Here is a 24,741-nt window from a genome sequence, read left to right on the forward strand (position 1 = left end):
TTACTTACTACTACTACTACTACTACTACTACTCTCTCTCTCTCTCTCTCTCTCTCTCTCTCTCTCTCTCTCTCTCTCTCTCTCTCTCTCTCTCTCTCTCTTATGGATTCAGAATTTTAGATCGAACATAAGGACCGGAGCCAAATACGATTAGTTGAGAGCTCCACAAGCGTCGTCCGCCGTGGTTCGCACCTCCTTCATGGCAATCCAGTCGTCGGCGGCGGAGAAGAAGACCGGGATGGGAAACCATATATCACCTTCTCTCTCTATCCATTCTTCCACTTCGATTTCGCCGCCACCGTGACAAAGTTGCCGCCACCTCGACGATGACTTCTGGATCCACCGTCGAAGACTCCTCGACGACCTCCGCTTCGGCCTCGACTGCATCTCATCAACGCGAAGGTCAAACCGATTCCGATGACGTGGTCCACCTCCTCTCTCTCTCTCGATCTTCTCTTTCTCCTCTGATTCCATCATTTCTTCGATAAAGCTGAAGCCATGGTAAGCCTTCGGAAGATCTCTGAGCTCTTCCTTCATCCTCAACGATCTTCTTTTATCTGAGCCTTGCTGCTTTTAAAGCTTAATTCAGTCTTAATCTCATTATATGCTGGATGATTGCAATTTAATCATTCAACTTGAATGTCAATGCTGGTTGGATTTTGTGTACATTATTTGTGGCAGTTTGACGGATAAGATTTTCTATTTAGGGGCCAATTACATTGAAGTCCGCCAGCAGCACCTTCTCCGATCGGCCTCGGCACGTCGATGAGCTAGAGGATTTTGGTGTGTTTTTGTGTTTCTGTTGAGGACTTTGGTGTGTTTCTGTTGATGAATGGAGTGTTTTTTGTTTCTGTTGAGGATTTTGGTGACTTTCAATGAGCTAGAGGCTGCTGCCATGGCATGTGCTGATCTGATGGCCGCTAGACGACTTGTAATCTGGCTTCAAGTGGTGGTAGTAGTTTTTGTAGATGATAGTAGTAGCTTTTGTAGCTGGTGGTAGTAACTTTTGTGGCTGGTGGTAGTAGTTTTTGTGTTTCGTCGGAAACCTCACAGTAATAGCTTTTGTAGGCGATGGTAGTAGCTTTTGTAGCTGGTGGTAGTAGCTTTTGTGGCTGGTGATAGTAGTTTTTGTGTTTCGTCAGAAACCTCACAGTAGTAGCTTTTGTAGGCGGTGGTAGTAGCTTTTGTAGCTGGTGGTAGTAGCTTTTGTGGTTGGTGATAGTTTTTGTGTTCGTCGGAAACCTCACAGTAGTAGCTTTTGTAGGCGGTGGTAGTAGCTTTTGTAGCTTGTGGTAGTAGTTTTTGTGGTTGGTGGTAGTAGCTTTTGTTTTCATCAGAAACCTCACAGTAGTAGCTTTTGTAGGCGGTGGTAGTAGCTTTTATAGCTAGTGGTAGTAGCTTTTTTAGCTTGTAGTAGTAATTTTTGTCATCGTCGGAGGTCGGCCGGAAACCTCGCCGGAGGTCGGTCGGAAATCTCGCCGGAGGTCGGCCGGAAACTTTTGTAGTAGCTTTTGTAGGCGGTGGTAGTAGCTTTTATAGCTGGTGGTAGTAGCTTTTTTAGCTGGTAGTAATAATTTTTGTCATCGTCGGAGGTCGGCCGGAAACCTCACCGGAGGTCAGTCGGAAATCTCGTCGGAGGTCGGCCGGAAACTTCACCGGAGGTCCGCTGGAAATCTCGCCGGAGGTCAGTCGGAGACTGTTCCGAAATGAGAGTGGTTGTTGACTTTTTATACTAGTGGCATTCTTGTAAATATAAAGGAGAAAATCTAATTTTTTTTTTTTGGATGGCAGTCTGTAATTATGTTGAACTTTAATACTTAATACAAAACTTTATTTAGACTTGGGTGGACTTATGTGGGTAAAAATGTTGGGGTGGATCTATGTGAGAAAAAATGTCTCAAAGTGGACTTATATGTAATTGGCCCTTGATTCAATGAACCACTGGTAAGAATTTTTTTTGGGTAAAAAGGTTCTAAACTAACAACCATGAATGTCATTCTTCATGCACAACATTTGTGTATTGGACCAGACTAAAATACAGATGTTCAAGTAGGACTGAAAAGCTACTCCGGATGATATAGAATAGAAAGGTACATCTATCCAAACCCAGGAGAGAGGGTAGACGAGATAACAAAACAAATGACAAGATGACAACCATTACAGCAAGTGGGAACTATTACGTACTAACCCTGCTGTTAGTCCACAGTCCACAACACCGGTCGATACACCAAGATTTGCTTCAGATCTCAGTAACAGAATACAGGAAATCAGTCAATGTATTTGAAATCTGATATATCCAAAAAATCTGCAAATGTAGACTACCAGAAAGAACAAATATACATTACTCCAGACAGACTCAATCATAAGAACTCCTGACTAGTAACTCAATCATATGATTCACATCCCAAGACTAACTACTATCCCAGGTGGAATTGAACACAAGCATGAAAAGCAATGAAGAAGCACCTCGTTTCAATCTTGAAGAAAGAATTCAACAATTAAACACAAGCAAAAGATCAAAGGGGAAAGCACTAACCTTCACGCCCTAATTGAGGCCCAGCCGATTTAATTTACCATAGGGCATAGAAGCGGTGAAACCTCCTCTTGGAGCCCTATAAATTAACTCCGCCGGGTTTCACATTCCGGCCTTCCTTCGCCGCTTCGATCTCCTCACGGCGGGCAAATTGAACTCAATCCCCTTTCGGTCTCAATCAACCATTGAACAGTACACCAGTTGAATCACCATATGCAAATCAACAGTTGCTGACCTGGTATACAACAGGTCGGATGGACCCAATAAGCCTGCAGTAATCGTATGGAAAACACCCGGTCACAATTTCATTTGCTCACTCTTAATCGTATCAGTACATCCACTAAGAACGTGCATACCTGCGGTCTAGATCCCGTTTTGGTCGCCAAGCTCAAATCGACCATTGTAGGCCTCTTTCCCTTCAATAACCAAACACTCTCTACAGTTAACCCCGACTCTTCTTTAACACCCACAGATAAAAACATAAATACATTTGCGTATTTACCTGCATAATTTTACCCTCATCGCCAAATACTAACCCCGTATTTATCTAAGCTCTAAACTTAACGGATACTCTCTCCGTTTGCACGTGTTGCCTTTGTCTCGCCGACACGTGTCAGACATGGTGGGTGTTGGACCCCATGGGTACATTCTAGACGTCTCCTTACAATATATGAAAAGATTTCAGAGTGTCCTCGACATTTAACGAAATTACGATCTATATCTCAAACTACTCAATTTTAACTTCTTAAATATTTCCGGGGTCTCATATGCCACGTGTCATCATCTTAAAGAATGATCGGACGGCTAGAGGTGCCTCGTTTTCAGTTGAATAGTTTTTAAATGCGCCATTTCGGGGATCGAGGCGGCTTTCCACACTCTCCTGAATAAGTCCTTTCGGTTAAACAGCTGTTTGGAAAAACTGGGACTGATTATGATTTTCCATAGAGTCTCGTACGGCCAAGAAGGCAGGGATTTCCAGGAATTAGTGGCGGAATTATATCGCTCAAGCGAGGGGTGGTCTGGGATGTGTAGGAAGCATGGTGGATGTGCAAAGTAATATAGCTCACCGTATGCAGATATAATAGTACCGTGTGGTTTTAATGGTTTGGATGGAGGGAAGTCCTGGATTGAGGTTGCGTCTGGGTCTGTGTCAAAAACAAAGGAATTGTTGGTTGTGATGGGTTCGCCATAATAAGGGTTCTCCTTTGCCATCAAATATAACTTAGAGCTAACTCTCACACCCTCAAACAAACAGTTCTTCGGCGGATTCAGAGGCTTATCAAAAAACTTCATTACTGGGACGAGTACATGTGGAGGGGATTCAGCTCCTGCATCACGTGAAGCTTCACCAGATTCTCCATGCTCAGGGTTTACTTTATATAGTGCACCGTGGTACTGACCACAATAGAAACGCACCAAAACAAACATGGATTTATACGTCTGCAGGTTTGCATTCATCTCCATGGCCAATCTGAACATACAAGCCAAGTTCACCTAAAGGTACAAAGCAAATCGATTTAATTTCAAGACAATCCACTCTAACGTCACCATCTACAATTAACTGTAACAAAATCGAGAGGAATACAAACTGAAATTAAAGAGAAAACAACACAGACGATATATAGATTTGGACATATAGATTTCAATCAATGGTACAAAATTGATAATCACTTAATCAAACACCACTAACTACCATGTTATAATATTTATGAGTTGTGCGGAAGAGCATCTGATTGAAAACCAATTGATCAATCATGGAACCCAAACCAACAGAAACACAAAAGCTATGCCATTCTGATTTTCTCGTTGTTTTATCAGGCACGGCCTATGTATATATATGACGCATCTCATACTTGTTGTTTTCAATCACAGATATTTCACAGATCGGTAAAGACCTTACGTAGATGAAATAAATAGACCCAAATAAATAATAAAAGCAAATCCAACAAAGTAATCCACCGGAAAAGGTAAACTGACCTCGGAATCACGTGCTTTTGATTGGTCGGGAAACAACCGAGAGGCTCTACTAAGATGCTGTGTTGGGAACCGCAAGGTTAAACAATTAATTGCTTCAATGGAGCACCAGAAAAGTCCACATCACATAAGACCAATCCATATCCAAAGGGCCAAGGCATTATATGTGTGACCCAAGAAGGCCCAAATACGGGGCCCAAAAATCAAAGTGAGCCCCAAGCAACCCAACCAAACCCTAGCTGATTCCTGAATCTTGATATTGTTCGACCCTAATCAGTACTTCTTTTCTAAAAGACCCTAAAAACAATGGATTTGGGCGAAATTACTAGATGATTTGATGCTAATTGCAACTCACGGGCAATAAGAGCACGGTCATCAAAGAAGTAGGAAGCAGTATTTAGACCCTAATGTATCGTACCACGAGGATTACGAGCTAGTTAGCAATGCTATGTTCTAGGTCATCAATCACTTATGTAAATATATACAAAGAGGCTCACACAATGAATTTACAAAGAAATGGTAGAAGACGTGTTATAATATTTTTGGGGTTTTCAACTAATAAACAAACTAAATAACTAAGACATAAAATTAAAATAGATAGAAGGATGAGATGCATCACACCCAAATAAGAATAGAAATCAAGGTTCTCTACCCAAATAAGAATAATATGGCAATAATGACGATTAAATGTTTCAATGATTTGCCGGATTTCCTTTTAGAATTAAGAGACCGAAAAGAAAGATAGTGGGAGAAACCAAAAGTGAAAGTTAGTGGGAGAAACAACCGAGAGGCTCTGCTAAGGAATGGATGAGAAGAGGGTGTGTTGGGAACTGCAAGCTAGGTTAAACAATTAATTGCTTCATGGGGCAGAAGATCGAGGGAAAGAGAGGCTATCAGGCACGTATGTGATCGTGTTCTCTGAAAGAGAAAGAGAAGTGAGGGAGTGAGGCGAGGGAGAGAGAGGCTAGAGAGATTAGAGGAGTTATTAGTTGTACCCGGAACAGGGCTGAGGTGGTGTACCCAGCAATATCTGTTGATTTGGACCTTATTGGTTCAAAGGAATAATCATCTTCAATGAAATATAAATTTTGCCTATTGAGATCCTTTTTCTCTGCTGCATTAAGCTAAATTTCTTCCGGGTTTTTGGTTTAGGCCAAGAAAATCTCTTCATGGTTTCCATAGAAAAATAAAATACCTCTTTGTGATAAATTAGCCCATTGTACACTTAAATCCAGTCCTACATGTGCATGAGTCTCTCTATTCAACAGTAAACCCTATATCTTTAAACTCCTAAACTGTAATGTCAAGGCCACCCGGAAGATTTGGCTGTTCATTAGCCCCACATATTTAGCCCAGTTTATGCTTGAGTAATGGATCATATATGGCCAATTATGTTTGTTCTAAACTATTATAACTTATCTTTCTGGGGTTTTGATGAATGGAAGCCAGCCTTTTCGTTCTCTTCGATAGATTTCTTAGCTCCATATTCTTGGACATTAAGTATGAAGGTTCTGCACTTGTACTAGAAGTTTGAATCAAGCAATAGGCTTCAATCATGCATGGATATCGTCTGAGTCTGCTAAACTTGGCCATACATGCGTTTTTGTTACATAATCAATTATCAATCATATTGACTTACTTCTCTACTGTTGAAATTCCGTTAAATATTGTTGTGGAGTTTGAATCAGAACAGTGGGAATCGTCAGAGAGTGTGAATAGATTGTGGTGGTGGACTGGTTGTGCTGTAGATAGAAGCATATTTGGCTCATTTGGTATTCTTATCATTGCAGATGAGACTCTTTCTGAGCCAACTCTTATCTATTTCAACCTCACCAATTCAACTGATGGGGATATCACAACCTTTTTCTGCACAGACGAATAACGGAATAAGTTCGCATAACCGAATTCTTGAAGTTCTGAGTATGCTTATGAGAGTTGCTAGCTAAATTGTTGTGTAGTGTTCTGAACTTCTGATGTAAGTTGCTTACCAATGCCAGGTCATCTAAGGTTCCTGATTTTGTTCTAAAACTTTTATGGAAGTGAAGTTCCTATGTTGGCCGGATGGTAAATGTGTATCCTTGACAAGTTTATATCTCCTCTTTTAGCATAGGAATCCTTTAGTATAACGAGTGCCAAATAGTTGTCGATCTAAAAGACTTGGTCGGTTGTTGAATGTTTGTAGAATGCAGATTGATCATTCAGTCTTGACAATTTTTGCTCAAGACTGCAACAGGAGTACATGTTAAGAACACTCGATCTCAAGATTTGTCAACTAGTTGAACAGCTTTCATAGTTTCATTCAATCTCTCCCATTAGGCCAGGTTCAGTGAGAGTGCAATATGCCAATATTTGTAGTAGTGAAGCCAGTTGAATTGGATCTCTGTTGTAACAACTTCCCTCCTTCATTCTTCATTCACAGTTGCATTCATTGACAGCCAATCAACACAGCATGATTGAAAATTGAAACAGGCCTTTGAATATATGGAATGCAAGTAGAAAAAATACAAAACATTGTCTTTTCTACCAAGAAATTAAGGCGAACAAATTGGCTAATAATGATAACCCAAATACCTATAAAATCCAAGTAGACGCTCTCAAAACTAAGGTAATGTGCCCTCAAATCTAGCTAAGAATTGCCACTTTTGTGGGAATGGAAAGGAACACCTGTTCTCTGCCTGCTGCAACATACAACTTCAGAACTGCTTTATTTTCTTTGTCCTCCAATGTCATCCCGGTACTACCAACTTCACTTTTAACTGGTGCAGTTGGACAACAGTCTTCTTCTGGTTCAACATCCTCACAATCTCTGAATTCCAATACAATGTAACAATCAGCAGAGAATCTAGTAATTCATTAGAAAAATATAATGCCGATATATCAATAGGAATTGCATTGGAAAATAAGTAAAACAAGCACTTGTGTTAGCAAACTTACGGTGTAAAACTGAAGTTAACTTCCAGAAAGAAGCTGCCCATCAAGTCGACTTTATAAACAGATGACCGTAGGGTTCTGATTTCTGTTCCTCCTCCTTCACGTATGATCCGAAATGTAGTGATACAAAGATATTGATGCTCAAGAGAATATTCATTCTGGCCAGTCTGCACAAGACAAAAGTCCTGCCCCCCTAAATGAACCAAATTCTGAGTTATATACTCCAACATCGGGGATGGTGGATGCGCCGTATTCCATATATGCAAAGGCAAGGCTGCTCCTAGGTAACAAGTACCATCTGAATCCCGCCAAAACATGAATGCTGAAATTTCGTCCCGAATCAAAGACATGGAATATATGGTACCGTCTACAACCACGGCCCTCCCCACGAAAGGATAATGTCCGGAGTCAGTGACTTTCACTTCATGCCATTTTTTTGAACTGATATGAAAAGCCATCACGCGGCGATCTCTGCTGTTAGACATCGAAAACAAAATGTAGCCGTAACAGACGACATAACCAGATACGGTCATTCTTGGATTTGGTAGAGTATTGTATGGACAAGAAGGCAAGGACTCCCATAAGTCAGTGGCTGGATCATATCGCTCAAAGGATGGGGAGCGTGATTGGTTAGCAAAGTAATATAGCATCCCATATGCAGATATAACAACACCATACGGTTTAGAGTTTTTGGGCTGAGAGAAGTGCTGGAGGCCTGATACTGAGGTTGAATCTGTGTCGAAAACGAAGGAATAGTTGGTTGTAATGCGCTTGCGAGGATAACCGTGTCCATTTGCCAGTATATGTAACTTGGAGCAGCTACCAAATCTCACACCCTCAAACAAACAGTTCTTCGGCAGATCCAAACACTTGTCGAAAAACTTGATTACTGGCACGAGTACTGGTGGGGGTGACTCAACTACGGCACCAACCGAAGATTCACTGGATTCTCCATGCTCAAGTTTCACTTCATATAATGCACCATGGTATGGACCAGAACTGAATCTCACCAGAACAAACATGGATATATCTTTCTGCTGGTTTGTACGCATCTCCATGGCCAAGCTGAGCTCAAAGTTTAGATAGAGAAACCTACAGTAGACAAAGCAAGTCCATCAATTGCAAAACAATCTACTCTAATATCGAGCGCTATCTAAAATTGACAGTAACAAATCCAAAATCTAAGTTTTTATACAGGAATAAAACCTGAGAACAGAAATTTAGTTAATCATAATCTCAACCTATACATGCATGAATGTCAAAGAAACCCAAATCCAAAACAGAAGGAAGCATATTGTGTCCATTAAATTCTGTTATGTCACAAAGGTCGTGTGAGTAAAAACATGGTGTCCAGGAAGATCAAACGAACAGCTAGTATAGAGTTTGCCTTGCTGATAGATGATTTTTTTTTTTACTAGAATTCAATCAATGGTACAAAATTGAAATCAGATCGAACAAAAAAGTGATTGCTTTGTGTTTTGAGTAACATATGATTTTACAGACAAATATGGAGATGTATGGGTGCAATGAAATCACACATATATGGCAGATCGTATGTAGATGAAATAACAAAACGGAATCCAAACAAAAGTAATCGACCGGAAAAGGTAAACTGACCTGAGGATTTGATCGGTTGTTTGGATGAACGGAAAGTTACTGCTTCAATGGAGGGACAATGGATAGTTTATATAGAGACTCTTCTTCCTTTGATAATAAGTAAATATATTATTACGGCATTAAGTAGGAAAATCTGGAAGATTTTTTCAAGATTGAGAAATCTGTTAACGCAAAAGGAAATTACCGCTTTTAATTTGATTTCTCGAAAATTCGGTGAGCCAGACATTCAAGAGGAAAAGGAAATTACCTCTCCGAGCGAACCGATTCCTCGACCCGACCCAAAAAATGCTAGACGTTCGTCTCTATCCTTTCGAGAACAATCTCTTCTCGTCGGCGCTGGGCTAGGGTTCCTGATATTTTTGGATTCCTAATGTTTTTCTGTTTTGTTTTTGTTTTTTTGTTTTTTTTTTCTTATATTGTCGGCAAAAGCCAAAAAGTGATTCCTAAAGGAATACGAGAATCCACTCAAGTCTTACGTACATTAGGAGAATCTTCTCTCGCTTATTAAGCTTTCCCATTCCTATGTTCATAAACCTCTATAATAAATCTATATAAATCCTAGTCTTCAGGCATAGAATCACAACTACCCTTCAGAAATATAAGAGCCTACAAGCTTGATGGATTTTGAAAAAATTTTAAAGGACAAACAAACCCTTTTGAATGACGTCAAAAAAGACCATCACCTCAGACGCAACAAGAAGACGGTACGTTGCTCTGGCCATCATGCATGTATATCTTTCAAGCCAGACATGCACCTGCCATTTAGCTAATAATATAATGCATATGTATATGGATTGTGTGCTGAGGTGAAACTGTGAAAGTGTAGAAACATAATTTGACTGTACGTTTGTTTCGCAGGTGATAGCTGCGAGAATTACATCGTATGCGATAGATGACTACAAGTCATCTAGTCCATACCTTACTGGGAAGATCAAGTTTCAAGAGGGCGGTGAAAGGGATGCTTGCTTTTTTATAATCAAAGAATCCGAAGCAGACCTAGCTAAAAAAATATTTGTTCAAACTGCCAAGATGGCTGATGATCCCGGAATCTTGAAACCTTATTTCCTCACTTATTATGAGCTAAAGAAAATTTGGATTTTGTGCTACGACAAATTTGACAGTCTCCTCAGTGAAGATGTATCACAAATTGTTCTAACAGAAAAAAACATGGGCGACTCAATTAGGTATGTGTGTATATGGATATTCTTGTTTTCTTTTTCTCATGCTCTTCCAATATTCTTGTAGTAAACTAACCATGTACCTATGTACGTGTTACAGGAAGCTTCTAGAGACTATAAAATACATACACAAACGTCGAGTTTTTCATGGTGCTCTAAAAGAAAGATGCAGCTATGTGGTTATTTCAGGTCACATCAAAATTATTTTTGGTAGCAGCTTGCGCACTGGGGATGACTTGATGAAAATATGGAAGAATCATTCCTATGAAGATCCAGAAGAAGTCAAAAGTACAAAGATAAAAGATTTAAAAGATTTTCGGGACTTGTTAAAGGACGTTATATCGCAGCTCGGGCTTGATTGGGAGGACAAAGATTCTTTTTTTCAGTTTTTTGAGAGGAGCATTGAATACTGGTAACAAAATGTGCTTAATTATATTTATATATATATATGAACGATTTTTAAAGTTCCTTTATTTTTTGCTTTCAGGTCTGGCTACGAAGGCTTTGTGAATCACCTTATCGATCATCCCTCGCTGAAGAAATGCGATAAAAGGAATGAATATCTATTCAAAATAGAGCAGTCCATCAAAACGAAATGTCTTCGCGATTCTAAAACATTCAAGAAAAAATTGGAAGATGAAGAGTTCACTGCTAAGTATTCAAAGTGGAATGAAGATGAAAAACTGAGTCAGGCTCCTCGGTTGAAAGAAGTCTACTATAAGGAGGGTGTTACCTATCAAGGGACTGTAAGGGATCTCATCAGATTTCTTGCAAATGCATATGTGCACTATCGTTCAAAAAACAAGGAAGAAGACTTCGACCATGACGTCCGGAAATTATATCCCGATTTCTTGAATCTTATGCATTGTTACTTGTGACATTATAATTGTTTCTAAAAGGATCTTGAGGCTTTTCATGTTGGACAACGGGCTCGGATTTCTAATAGTGATATTTCAACCTATTATCTTCATGAGATTAGTTAGTTGGATGTGTCACGACTAATTGTATCTCTCTATGGATCGATTCATAAAATTTTTGTTGGATATGTTTTCTTTCATAACAGTTTACTGTAACATTGTTATTAATGTCTTCATGATTTCCCCTTCTTTGGTTCTTTGGTTAATGCGTTCAAGATTTTACATTGGACCTTTTATATTTTTTATACATTGGGAAGGAAATTCATTTCAAAAAATACATCGACTTATTACTTAACCGGAGTGAATTTTATGTACCGAGGTGTAGTTGCTTGCAAGTCACTTAAATACCACCGTTTGGTCAATGGAGAAAAAACGAAATCAAGTTTGCTCCCCACCCTTGGTTAATTACCAACTTATCTAGTTGATTACCACGTGTCTTATTCTTTAACCACTCTCAACCATGGTTAACATTATGTATAATAATAATAAATTCTATTATCTTCTGATTTTACTTTAAATCATTTTTTTCTTTCCTTTTCTTTTCTTTTCCAAAACAAAATAACAAAGCTATATTGACTGTTAGGAAAAAGTACGCCCGAAACAGTGAACACCGACCCAGATGCATTAGCCCTGACAGACTGACAGTTGGAGTCCCCGACTTCAATCCCGCAGCCACCTCAGAAGAGATACCCTTAAATTGAGGTGCAGGCATCTGTGAAACCCTAGAACTAGGGTTGAGCATTTGCGCCGCGACCGCCTCATCAACTGGCAGAAGACCGACACATACACTACTTCCTGCAAAACCCAGCCAGTAGTTCATATTTGAAGCGAACCAACGTTTCAACACCAACAAACTCAACGCGCATGGTGGGAAAACCTCTTAGAACATCTCCAACAGCTTCCCCAAAATTTCTCTAAAATGGGGAAGCAAAAGCCAAAATCTCCAAAAAAATTATGCTCTAACTCTAACAACTTCTCTATTTTGGAGATTTCAATATTTATTACAACAATAAAAAATGCTACATGAATAACAAAAAAAAATCATATATTTCATTGTAACATAAATTACCCAATAAAATATTTTAGATTTTTGTTCTTATCATTGGAGCACGTGAATAATTAATATTTGAGGAAAGAAGACTTTAAATGCTTCTCTTTCTTCTCCATCCCCATTTTGGGGAATAAGATGGGGAAGCTGTTGGATCACAAAACAACCTAATATTCCCTAAAATTGATAAAATCAAAAAAATAGAAAAACTGTTAGAGATGCTCTTACACTCTAGCCGAGATTGAGTGGGATAACACGAACTCTAGCTCTGCCTTCGTTCAAGATTGGTTTATGGACAAGTTACGATCACACAAGGTATCAAAATGAAATAAATAACCATCACCAACATCATGAACAGTCAAACCACGCTTGAGGCGCCATATCGATCGAATGACATCATACCTTTTAATCCCGGATAGTTGGATTTAGAACTCAACAGACGCCCAAACAAATAGGAGTCCCGATTACTAGCGTCGCTTGATCACCGGCCGCTCCCAACGTAACCCTCGTAGAACAAGAAAGCCGACCTCCGCTTCTGGCAGTCAGAGAAGAAAAGGACCGGTTTTCTGCCATGGCAGGTTTCTAGAAGTTTGTCCGCTTTGCAAAACCCTAGCCTGCTAGGAAGAAAACGATAAGCGGCTAAAATGACCACAAACTTGGCTAGGGTTTTCTCTGAAAGGGGAAAAGGGTCAAAAGAAACGCATAAGCCAGAAATTAATACATGTATTTGATTATTTATTGATTTGAGAAAGAAACTCAGAATCCAAACCTTTATCCGGCTCGTTTAAAATCGACCGATTAGGAGAAATTGCGGGGTTAAAAAAATCTCAAGAATCTATGTTCAAATTAAGTTGTACTTTCCTTCCAAAAAAATCTAATTAACTAAACAAAAGTGTTTCTTTGACTTGGTCTACAAGGTACAAGTTTTACCTTCCTCATTTAGGATGAGAATAACTTGAGATTTACCTTCCCTCTTTATATTTTCCTAGTTCCACTTTAGATTGTTCGCTATATATATAATTAAGCACACATCATTAGATTGTTGTTCTCAGATTTAGAAAAAGAAAAAGCTTATTCAGAAATCTTCTTTTGTTCGCCACAGAGCGAGAGAGCCGAATCACCACCCTCCTACCTGTTTCACCTGTTTGATTTATGGGTACGTACGTGGCCAAAACCCTTCTGGCCTATCTCGTTTCTCGATCTCCGTGTTTACTGCTTAATTGTGTATTTACTGTGATTTTTATTTTATTTTGTTGGCTTACGCAAGTGTCGATTTTGACTTTAGACTACGCCAATAGCTATCACTAAATCGTAATATACATTTTTTCGATGCTTAAATCGTAATATACATAATAAGCTTAGGTTGATATGTTTTTAACAACTAGTACTATATAGTTATATATGCTTGAGGATTGCAAAATTTAAATAAATTAACGTTTACCACTTTGTGTTGGTCCATGATGGCAGCAGCTGACATGGAGTATATGAAGGATCAACAAACTTTCTTGGACAATACCAAACGGAAAATCCAGGCCAAACCCAAGCTGACCAAGCAGCAGCAGAAGACGGTATGTGTCTAATTCTATCTTAAGCTCACTAGCTTCCTTGTTTTAGCAAGCCAATGGACCTGTATATGTATGCATGTTTTTGTAAAACGGCGGAATCTGTTGTGCAGGTAATAGGGACAAATATCATCACGTATGAGTTAACGGATAATGACCCTTCTGAAACCCTATTGAGAGGGTCGATAACTTTTGAAGGTGGTCACAAAAGGGAGGTCTGGTTTTTGAAATCAAAAGAAACAATAGCAAAAAAGATATTTCAGGAAACATCAAAATTAAATAACAGGACCATACTAAAAGTGTGGTTCGCTACTAAATGTGAAGCGATAGACACTTGGATCGTGTGCTACGATCATTTTGATCTTCTTCTGGATGATTGGATAGTAAAAAAAAATATTCCGGACAGGATGAGAGATGGTGATGATCTCCTACATGAGGACGGTAGCAAATTGATTCGGTACGATCTTAGCTTCTTCTTTTTCCAAGTCAATGAGTAAACTTTTTGCATGTATTGGTATTACAATGCATGCATGTGTGTGTGTGTTTATTTATTTGGTGTGTATATTTACCGATGCATGCAGGTCGCTTTTGGATGCTATTATATATATACATACTCAAGGTCTCTTTCATACGGAGCTACATTTAACCAGCAGCTACGTTGTTTTAGCGGGGGAAGTCAAAATTATCAATATCGGTAAACATAGCTTAAAAGACCTGCAAAGGCCAATAGATGATGCAACAATACATGGACTGATGATGGCGGACCTAAACGGATTAAAAGACTTGTTGAAGGACTACATATTGGTGCAACCTGCTGAGTTAGCTTGGAACGATAGAGATCTGTTCTTTTCTTTTTTCGAATTGACTACAACAGTGAGGTATGCTTAATATTTAGATATATATATATATATATATATATATATATTGTCCTATATTGTTATGTGTGTGTGTGTATATATTTATATGAATTCTGACGAAAAACAATTGTCTCAGATATGATATATTCGTCGATAAGCTCCTCAAACATTCGTTCTTGATGATAACTGCTGATGAAAGAATGTGGTCCTTTTTCGAGATAGAGCTCTGCATTAGAGATCCATTCAAGTTTAACTCTGTCAAGTTGACAAATTTCATATCCATTCTGGAATCATTTGAGCAATATTTGGACTGGGACAATAAGATGGGTGATAGTCTCAGAAGTGTATATGAATACGAGGATGAAAAGGTTAAGAGAAGAAATTACGACGGTCAATCCGTAAAACACCTCCTCGAACTTTTAAGAAATGCATATCGACATCCTAGAAAATACATGATGCCAGAGTGTGACAAGGAGGTTAGAAACGCATATCCTGGCTTATTGCATCGCATGCATGAGGCGTTATGCAGGTAGGTTTATACGTATTTATCATACGTGATTATGTTTCCTATATTTTTTAATAAAGCATGAATTATATTGTTCGGGCTCCTAACGGATCACTTTGTGAGTCTTAAAAGCCTTTTAATTACCATGAAAAATCCGGAAGAAGAGTGTCAAAAGGAAAACGTCATTCATGACCATGACCGAATTATAATGTTTTCCCCACTTTATGTCATTTGAACATGACAATGATTTGACTTATTGCTGTCTTGTATTTCTTGCAGACTAGAGCAAAAAGATAAAGATGAAGATGAAGATGAATATGAGGATGAAGATGAATAGCTGTGTGAGTCGATTTCGAAGACAACTTCAGTCCCCTAAATAATGCAGTCTTGGAAGTTAATGCTTTGTAATAATGGATAATCATCGATGACCTTGTCAATTTGTTTCGAATATGAGTTGTTTAAGTCTTCAATTTTATCTCTACTCGATCCATTAGTATGAAGGTTCTGCAGTTGTACTAGAAGTTTGAAACAAGCAACAGGCTTCAAACATGGATATCCCAATAATGAAAATCTGTATCTCTCTGCTAAACATGGCCATATACGCGTTTTTGTTACATAATCAATCATACTAACTCACTTGACTTCTTCTCTATTATTGATTTTCAGTTGAATATTGTCGTGGAGTTTGAATTAGAAATTTAGAATCGTGGGAATCGTCATAACAGAAGTTGTTCTCTGCTTGTTGCAACATACAACTTCACACCTGCTTTATTTTCTTTGTCCTCCAATGCCATCCTGGTACTTTCAACTTCGCTTTTAACTGGTGCAGTTGGACAGCAGTCTTCTTCTGGTTCAACATCCTCACAATCTCTGAATTCCAAGATAATGTAACAGTTAGCAAAGGCTCAAGTAATTCATTAGAAAAAGAGAATGCCGATATATCAATAGGAATTAATTGCATTGGAAAATAAGTAAAACAAGCACTTGTGTTAGGAAACTTACGGTGTAAAACTGAAGTTAACTTCCAGAAAGAAGCTGCCCATCAAGTCGACTTGATAAACAGATGACCGTAGGGTTCTGATTTCTGTTCCTCCTCCTTCACGTATCCGAAATGTAGTGATACAAAGATATTGATGCTCAAGAGAATATTCATTCTGGCCAGTCTGCACAAGACAAAAGTCCAGCCCCCCTAAATGAACCAAATTCTGAGTTACTTCCTCCATCATCGGGGATGGTGGTTTTGCGGTTTTCCTTACTCGCAAAGACAAGGGTGCGCCAAGGAAACAGATATCATCTGACTCCCGCCAAAAAGAGAATGCTAGAACTTCTTGCGGAGTAAAAGACAGGGAATATATAATACCGTCAACAACTACAGCTCTCCCCAACATAAAAGGAAGAAGATATTTGGACTCGGTGAGTTTCACTTCAAGCCATTTTTGTGTACCAATATGAAAAGCCATCGCTGCAAAATCTCTGGGGTTATACATTGAAATCAATATATAGCCATAACAGACTGCATAACCAGTTACCGTCATTCTTGTCTTATATGGACAAGAAGGCAGGGACTCCCATAAATCAGTGGTTGAATTATATCGCTCAAAGGACGGGTCTGAGATGCATGGGGAACTTGATGGAAGTGCAAAATAATATAGCATCCCGTACGCAGATATAACAACACCATAGTGTTTAGCGTTTTTGGGTGGAGAGAAGCGCTGGAGGCCTGAGACCGAGGTTGAATCTGTGTCGAAAACAAAGGAATTGGGGGTAGTGACCGGCTTGCAAGGATAAGCCTGTCCATTTGCCATTATATGTAACTTGGAGCAGCTACCAAATCTCACACCATTAAACAAACAATTCTTCGGCAGATCCAAAGGCTTATCAAAAAACTTAATTACTGGAACAAGAACTTGGGGAGATGCTTCAACTCCTGCACCATCCGAAGTTTCACCGGATTCTCCATGCTCAAGATTTACTTTATACAGTGCACCATGCTGTGGACCACAAAAGAAATTCACCAGAACAAACATGGATACATCTTTCTGCTGGTTTCCACCCATCTCCATATGGCAACGCTGAACGTACAAGCCAATAAGTTCACCGTTTGAATAGAGAAACCTAATTTAAACAAAGCAAGTCCATCAATTAATTGCAAGACAATCTACTCTAATATCGCCATCTCTACAATAGACAGTAATAAAATCGAGAGTGAAGATTATTGTTGATAAATAAAAACTGAGAAGAAAAAAAATCGTATCCGACGTTATATTTTGTTAATTCAAAAGAACGTGCGACTAAAAACATGGTGTACAGGAATTCGTTTGATAATCAAACAAAATGTTCATTATACTAACAGAGTTCATCTGATAATCAAACATCCATGAGTATTATGTTATAAAATCATGGTGTACAAGAAGATCAAACAAACAGCCATGTGAGGCAGAACCAATTGGCAAAACCGAAGATAGATTTTGCCTTGTACTAATAGAATTTTCTTTTGATAGATTTTCATTGTACTAATAGAATTCAATTGATAATCAAACATCCTATGAGTATTATGTTATAATAACTATGATTTGTGCGTAAGAGCATGAGAAGCAAAATCAATTGACAAAATCTATTACGTGATTATGGAGATGTTATGCATTCGATAAAATCACAGATCGTTAAGAGAAACATGGAGATGTTATGCATTCGATAACATCACAGATCGTTAAGAGAAACAATGTAAATGAAACAATAGTAATCCACCGGAAAAGAAACATTGACCTGAGAATCACGTGGTTTTGATCGTTCGGCAACCGAGAGGCTCCTCAATCAGCAGACTATGCAGATGAGAAGATGATCGAGCAGAAGATTGAAGGACAATGGACGGTTTATATAAATAAATAAGGCATGAAGTATGAAAATCAATAGTGTGAGGCTGGGAGCTTTGAAGATTGGGGTTTGCTCGCCAATAAGGGTTTATGGCGGCAGAAGCAATAAACGACGTCGTTTCATATATTGATACTATTGGGTCAATTTCTGTTGCCTTGAGATACAGAAACTTACCACGGCCCAAATTATGGAAAAACTCGCCGGGGTTTAGTTTCTGTGTTTCCATGGTTAATGATTGTAGGCTGAAGTTCAACAAAGAACAGGAATTACATGAGAACATATAACCTGAGCTAAGCTAGCTAGACTAAGTTAGAAGCTGAAGCAACATTAGCCAAATGCCTTGCAGGATATAATGGGGGATAAGTACGTGGTAAAGGAATGAAAACCTCTAGTCATTGTCATCGTAAGGCTAGCAGCATACAATCATCTCTTTGGAAATGGGTAAGAAAGACACTCAAATTGACTAGCTTGTTGCGACTATTAATGACACAAAGAGGTCACAAATGAGACCAAATCTACAGCAGACAACCTCATGGTCATGACCACAATTAATTTACATCAAACTCTTGCCTGTAAAATTTTCCTTTTATTTGATAGATCTCGATCCACATACCAAGTCCAATGGTTCTTACAGCAAAAAACTATAAGAGTACGTTCTACATTGTTGAAATAACTTGATATCTTAAATCGTTTCTTCACCGTCTAACCTTGCCGGATCAGTATATTACGGATTAATGTAAAGTGTTTATACGGTGACTAACACATGAATGAATTAGAATAAGTGTAGTTCTCATTTCATTATCAAGAATCGATTCATGATTAGTAACCGTACCCTTAAACTTGATAATTACATTAAGGATAAGATCATGATTGGAATCCCACGGGGTATGTACATTGACAAATATCGAACCCAAGTCCGATATATATTGTTGCGGTTTAAATTATACTCGACGTCGTTGTCGGCGGTCCTTTACCATTATTGACCTAGCTTGGCTGGCTGCAGCTTCTCTTCCTTAATTACCTTCATGCATGCATGCATGTACGTACCCGCCATACCATTATTCTCACGATGACGAGAAACATAGAAGCATATGCCCTATACACCGGTCGACCCACGAACGTCTTTGTGGCTTCTTCTTGGAGCTCCTGGACGATGACATAGTCGCGCCTTCACTGTTGGTCCGCCAAGCAACGTCTCTTAACTTCCAGCCGTAGGCAGAAGACCTCTTAGTCGACTTAGAGGATGTCGATGTTGGCATCACAAAACTCCTCCCATCCACTTGTTCAAATAAGTCACTTAACTTCTTCCTCGTCGGCAAAGCCGTTCCAGTAGCAATGGACTTGCTCTTCTCCTCCATAGCCTCGAGATCTCGTTGACTACTTTCTAATTGCTCTAACAGAAGGTCACGGTTGAAAACTGGAAACACCGGACCAAAGAAGAACTTTTGACCCCACTTTGGAATATCAAATGTGAAGTCATCGTCTTCATGAGCATGATCATCGGACTTGTTCTCCAATGTTGTGAGGTTGTCGAATTCTCCAGAGACTTTGACGGCGGTGTCTGCTACTTGGCCTGAGCAGCTGTAGCTGGCGAAACTGGGGCAAGGTAGTACCAACCCGGGTTGATCATCAAGTCCTTCTTTTTGCATGTTTGAGGTCGACTTTGATTCCACCAAAACCTTGAGGTCTCCTGGCTGGTCTGTGCATAAGCTAGGGCAAACAGGTGCTGCTTCAATATCTACTTTGGGCATTCTGAAAGTCGATCTTTATAATCTAGGAGTATATAGATCGATTGAATTAACTCTTTTGAGATATTTAGAATGATTTCTGGTGTATATATATTGTTCTTCTCTCAAACCACGTTTATATACATGAATATATGCATCACAAGGGGAATGAATTTCCATCATAAATTTATTATACAACCAATCTCTTGAAATCCGAAAATAATCGATCAATAAATTTGTTCTAATCAGAAGATCTCATGCGAAAAATTTGATCCTCCAGATCGATTATTTCCGAAGACGGGAGTTGTGACTTGCAGACGCAACCTATGATTAATGTTCCGTTTTCATGTATGTTGACATGTTGTATGTACATGTACATAAAGAAAGAGAACATAGTGAGAAAGGAAATAATAGAATTTAACTATTTTCTCTTTGCTAAACTGATCGATGACAATGTCATCTACTCGCTGGTTTATCTTTCTATATTTTACATATCCTAACAAAAGATTCACATAAATTTGATTAGCAATTAGTAAATGTAATCTTTAATTAGTTGCTACCATATCTAGTAGATGACAGATCCTACAAAAAAAAAAATTACTAGCTAGTTCTAAATCAAAGAAGGAAGACCTCAAATGACTAGCTAGCTGCGGCCGTCAATAACACTAAACATGAATAGCCCGCGAAAATCTATACTTGGTTCTTCACCGAGCAGATAGCATCGAGAGAACCACATAGTCACATACGGACTACTTTTAGATGTCCATCCCCTAAAAACAGATATACTTGAACTTCTGCTGCGATGCTAATGCCAGATGTGTTCACCTACCCTTCACAAAAATGTGTATTTACTGTATTGTATTTCACTCCTAGAAGTTTTAGATGCTAATGTCGTATATATATACTTTTAGATGTTCTGCACTTTGTACTAGAAGTTTGAATCAAGCAACAGGCTTCAATCGTGCATGGATATCCCAATGAAAATCTGTCTCTATCTGCTAAACTTGGACATATATGCATTTTTGAAACATAATCAATCATGCGTTTCTGTCTGCTAAATCTATCCCAAGAAGTCCTGTTGTCTGCCTGTTACAACATACAACCTCCGATCTTGTTTTTTTTTTTTTTTATCTTTGTCCTCCGATGTCATCCTGGTAGTTTCAACTATACTTGTTACTGGTGCAGTTGGACAGCAGTCTTCTTCTGGTTCAACATCTTCACAATCTCTGAATTTAAAATAAAATTAACAGTCAGCAGAGACACTCAAATAATTAATTCATCATCAGTTAATAACAGATAGGAACTTTAAGTCAAGCAAGAACATGTGTGAGGTAACTTACGATGTAAAGCCAAAGTTAATTAACTCTGAAATAGCCACTGCTCATCAAGTCGACTTGAAAACAGACGAGCGTAGGGTTCTCATTTCAGCTCCTCCTCCTTCACCAAGGATTCGGAATGTAGTCATACAAAGATATTGATGCTCAATAGAATATTCATTCCGGCCTGTTACTATAAGACAAAAGTCCAGCCCTCCTAAATGAACCAAATTCTGAGTTATACGCCCCGTCATCGGGGATGGTGGTTTTGAGGTTTTCCTTACTTGCAAAGGCAAGGGTGTGCCTAGGAAGCAAGTATCATCTGAATCTCTCCAGAAAGGGAATGCTAGAACTTGGTGAGGAGAAAAGGACAGCGAATATATAATACCGTCTACAACCACGGCTCTCCCCTTAAAAGGATAATATTTGGACTTGGGGACCTTCACTTGATGCCATGTTTGTGAACCGATATGAAAAGCCATCACTGCATAATCTCTGAGGGGCTTATACATTGATGAAATCAATATATAGCCGTAACAGACGGCATAACCAACTACCTCCATGCTTGGCTTTGGTAGAGTCTTATATGGACAAGAAGGCAGGGATTGCCATGAATTAGTGACCGAATCATATCTCTCAAAGGAGGGGTCTGGGATGCATGGGTAGCATGATGGATGTGCAAAGTAATATAGCATACTGTATGCAGATATAATGGTACTGTTTGGTTTAGCTGCTTTGGATGGAGAAAAATGCTGGAGGCCTGAGACTGAGGTTGTGTCTGTGTCTGTGTCAAAAACAAAGGCATTGTCGGTCCGGTTGTGAGGGGTTTGCCAGATACACCGTCTCCATTTGTCATTATATGTAACTTGGAAGGTCTGCCAAATCTCACACTCTCAAACAAATAATTCTCCGGCAGATTCAGAGGCTTGTCAAAAAACTTAACTACCGGGACGAGTACATGCATGTGGAGGGGATTCAACTCCTGTACAACCTGAAGCTTCACCAGATTCTCCATGCTCAAGGTTTACGTACTTTATATAGTGCACCATGGTACTGACCACAGTAGAAACGCACCAAAACAAACAGGGATTTGTGTTTGTGCTGGTTTGCATTCATCTCCATGGCCAATCGGAGAAACCTAATTAAGTTCACCGTTCAAACAGAGAAATCAATAACGCCCCTTTTATCAGATTTAGGGTTTAGGTTGGGCAATAGGAATACCCAAGGGCCCAAATGGAAGGCAGCTGATTATTTTCTATTTTTTTGGGCTATAGGAACTTCCGAGGCACCAAATTAAGAAATCGTCTAGAAGCATCGATCACTAAACCCTAATGGGGGAGAAATGCGTAGAGAAGGAGTGAAAACCTGTAGTCATTGATTCATTCTCATATAGCAACATGAGAATCCCGTCCACACTATTTAGATTTTTACTTGAACTTCTACTGCATGTGATGCTAATGAGTAATGCCAAATGTCACCGTTCACAAAAATGTGTATTTATTCCATTTCATTCTTAAATCCCCTTATACATGTGCATGTCTCTCTTTCTATATTCGACCGTTACACTATATATTAAACTCCTACTAAAGTCTAAAGTTTCAAAAGTGATAAGGTGCATATGTGACTTTTAATTTGAATTAGAGGACATTTTGGCTCCATCAATCCAGCCAAAACTAGTTCATTTAGCCCCAAAGATGCAGCCAGTTTATGCTTAATTTATGGATCATATGCCAAATCTGTTTGCTCTATACTATTATACTATGATTATCTATCTAGGTTTTGATGAATGGAAGCCAGCCCTTTTCTCTGTCTTCGATGTTGTCATTTTCTTATCCATAATCTTAATACTATATATTCAACTGTCATTTCCTCCCTGTAACGATATTGCTGGCTGCAAGTTCTTGTTTTACCAAGAGACTTTGTCCTGGAGTTCATTTCCAATATGCGAATTCCATGTGGAGATTTAGTATGAAGGTTCTAGACTTGTTGTTGTACTAGAAGTTTGATTCAAGTAAGGTGCTTTATGCAGAGACATGGATATCCCAATGAAAATCTTAACTGGGTTTTATAAAATCTGTCTTTGATCGAGTTTTCGAAACCTGGGTTTTATAGAATCTCGCAGCATGGAAGTTTATAATACAAGAGAGGCTGGGGGATTATAAAATACATTACACACTTAGTACAAATATACCAAGAAAGCAAAAACAAAGCAATAAGTGTCAGACTAAATCAAACATTATTCATGACAGAAATTGGTCTATGACTCTCTATGAGGGCAAGCCCTGGAATTTTTCTTTGTTCTTGTTGTTGTATATACTATATACACAATGGCTTTTGATCAAGATGATGAACTGGTGTCAAAGTTATACGTACGTAGAACGATTCAAAAAGCCAGCAGACAGTTTAGCAAGTTAGAGAAAGCCTGCACAAAGAATGAGAAGCCATGTGAGGGTTAGTTGTTTGCTGCTTAAACAAATTCACCAAAAGACGAGTTGGTTGATTCTCTACATTATCAAAGACACAATTGTTTTTGTTTCTGCTGGGTCAACTTCTCCAGTTGATCGAGCTGTGCCAAGAATCAATGCCTTGTAGGAATCCCTGATGGTTAGTGATGATCATTTCGTGAGTTGAGATATGTTCATTCTTAGCGTAAGTTAGAAAACTAAAACGTTAAAAGGCTTGTCACGACGAATGAACGAACGAAATCAAATTTTACCTACCTTAGTACTGCAACTCCTACAATGACTAGCAGCATTAGCGCATTACAACCTCAATCATAATTAGGCATCACTTTCCCACCAAGAACAGCATAATCGATCATCAACCTGCGTCTAAATGAAACTTATATTTCTTCACCTACCATTGCCCCCTCTCTTCCATTTGTAGTCACTATATATTCTGCATGATTAGACTTAATTTCCCCTTATGTAACCCAGTTATTATATCTAAACTGACTTGTTCTTCCAGCTATAATCTATTAGAATTGATGCAATTAGGTACAAGCCGTCCATATCAAATTTTGGATTCTATTGCACATGCTGCCATTCAACATCTATATATTCTCACCATATTATTGCACAAATAGGTATGTCATTGTAAATTTTATAATTCATAAAGAATAGTATCTACATGAACTAAATATGAAATGAAAACCAAGTCTCAGCTGCTCTGTTAGTATCTACATTACAAAACCTCAATATTTGTAATGGAAATAAGGAACCCCTTATTTAATTATTGAGGAAACAAATAATTAATTGACAAATCTTTTAGTATAGATTTAGATAATCACTCAGAAAAATTTCTCATTAATATAAGAAAAGATTAACGAAATATTTTGTACTAATAATTTTCCATTACCGACAGTTTGATCCCAAAATTTTTGTTAAACTTTTTTTTTTCTTTGAGAAAATTGAAATCGTCCCAATCGTCAATTTACATTTTCTTTTAAAAAATAAAAAAAATTAACAGGCAACAGACGCGGAATTAGTAAACGCCGTGTTGTTTGCGTGGTGCTTGCCACGTGGATTAGAATAAGGAATTCCAGCGTCAGCATGGCCAACTAAAGGTGGGTCCAGGAGCTGTGCATGTGGTTGCTTTTTCTGGAAATGGGAACGTTGGAGGGAAAATCTGAGCGAGCGCGAGGCGCCGAAACTTGTGCCGCGTAGTGGGCCAGCTGTTACCTCACTCCCCTGTCACCGGTGA

The 24,741-nt window shown here is 38.7% G+C and overlaps 1 protein-coding gene across 1 annotated transcript in view; it reads left to right on the plus strand.

Annotated features, from left to right (window-relative positions):
* Window positions 1-24,741, plus strand: part of LOC101310948 (putative disease resistance protein At3g14460-like) — a 192,395-nt gene that overhangs the window by 91,548 nt on the left and 76,106 nt on the right. The gene's annotated exons all lie outside the window — the stretch shown is intronic.

The sequence above is a fragment of the Fragaria vesca genome, linkage group LG7 (assembly GCF_000184155.1).
Source record: "Fragaria vesca subsp. vesca linkage group LG7, FraVesHawaii_1.0, whole genome shotgun sequence".
Classification (NCBI taxonomy): Eukaryota; Viridiplantae; Streptophyta; class Magnoliopsida; order Rosales; family Rosaceae; genus Fragaria; species Fragaria vesca.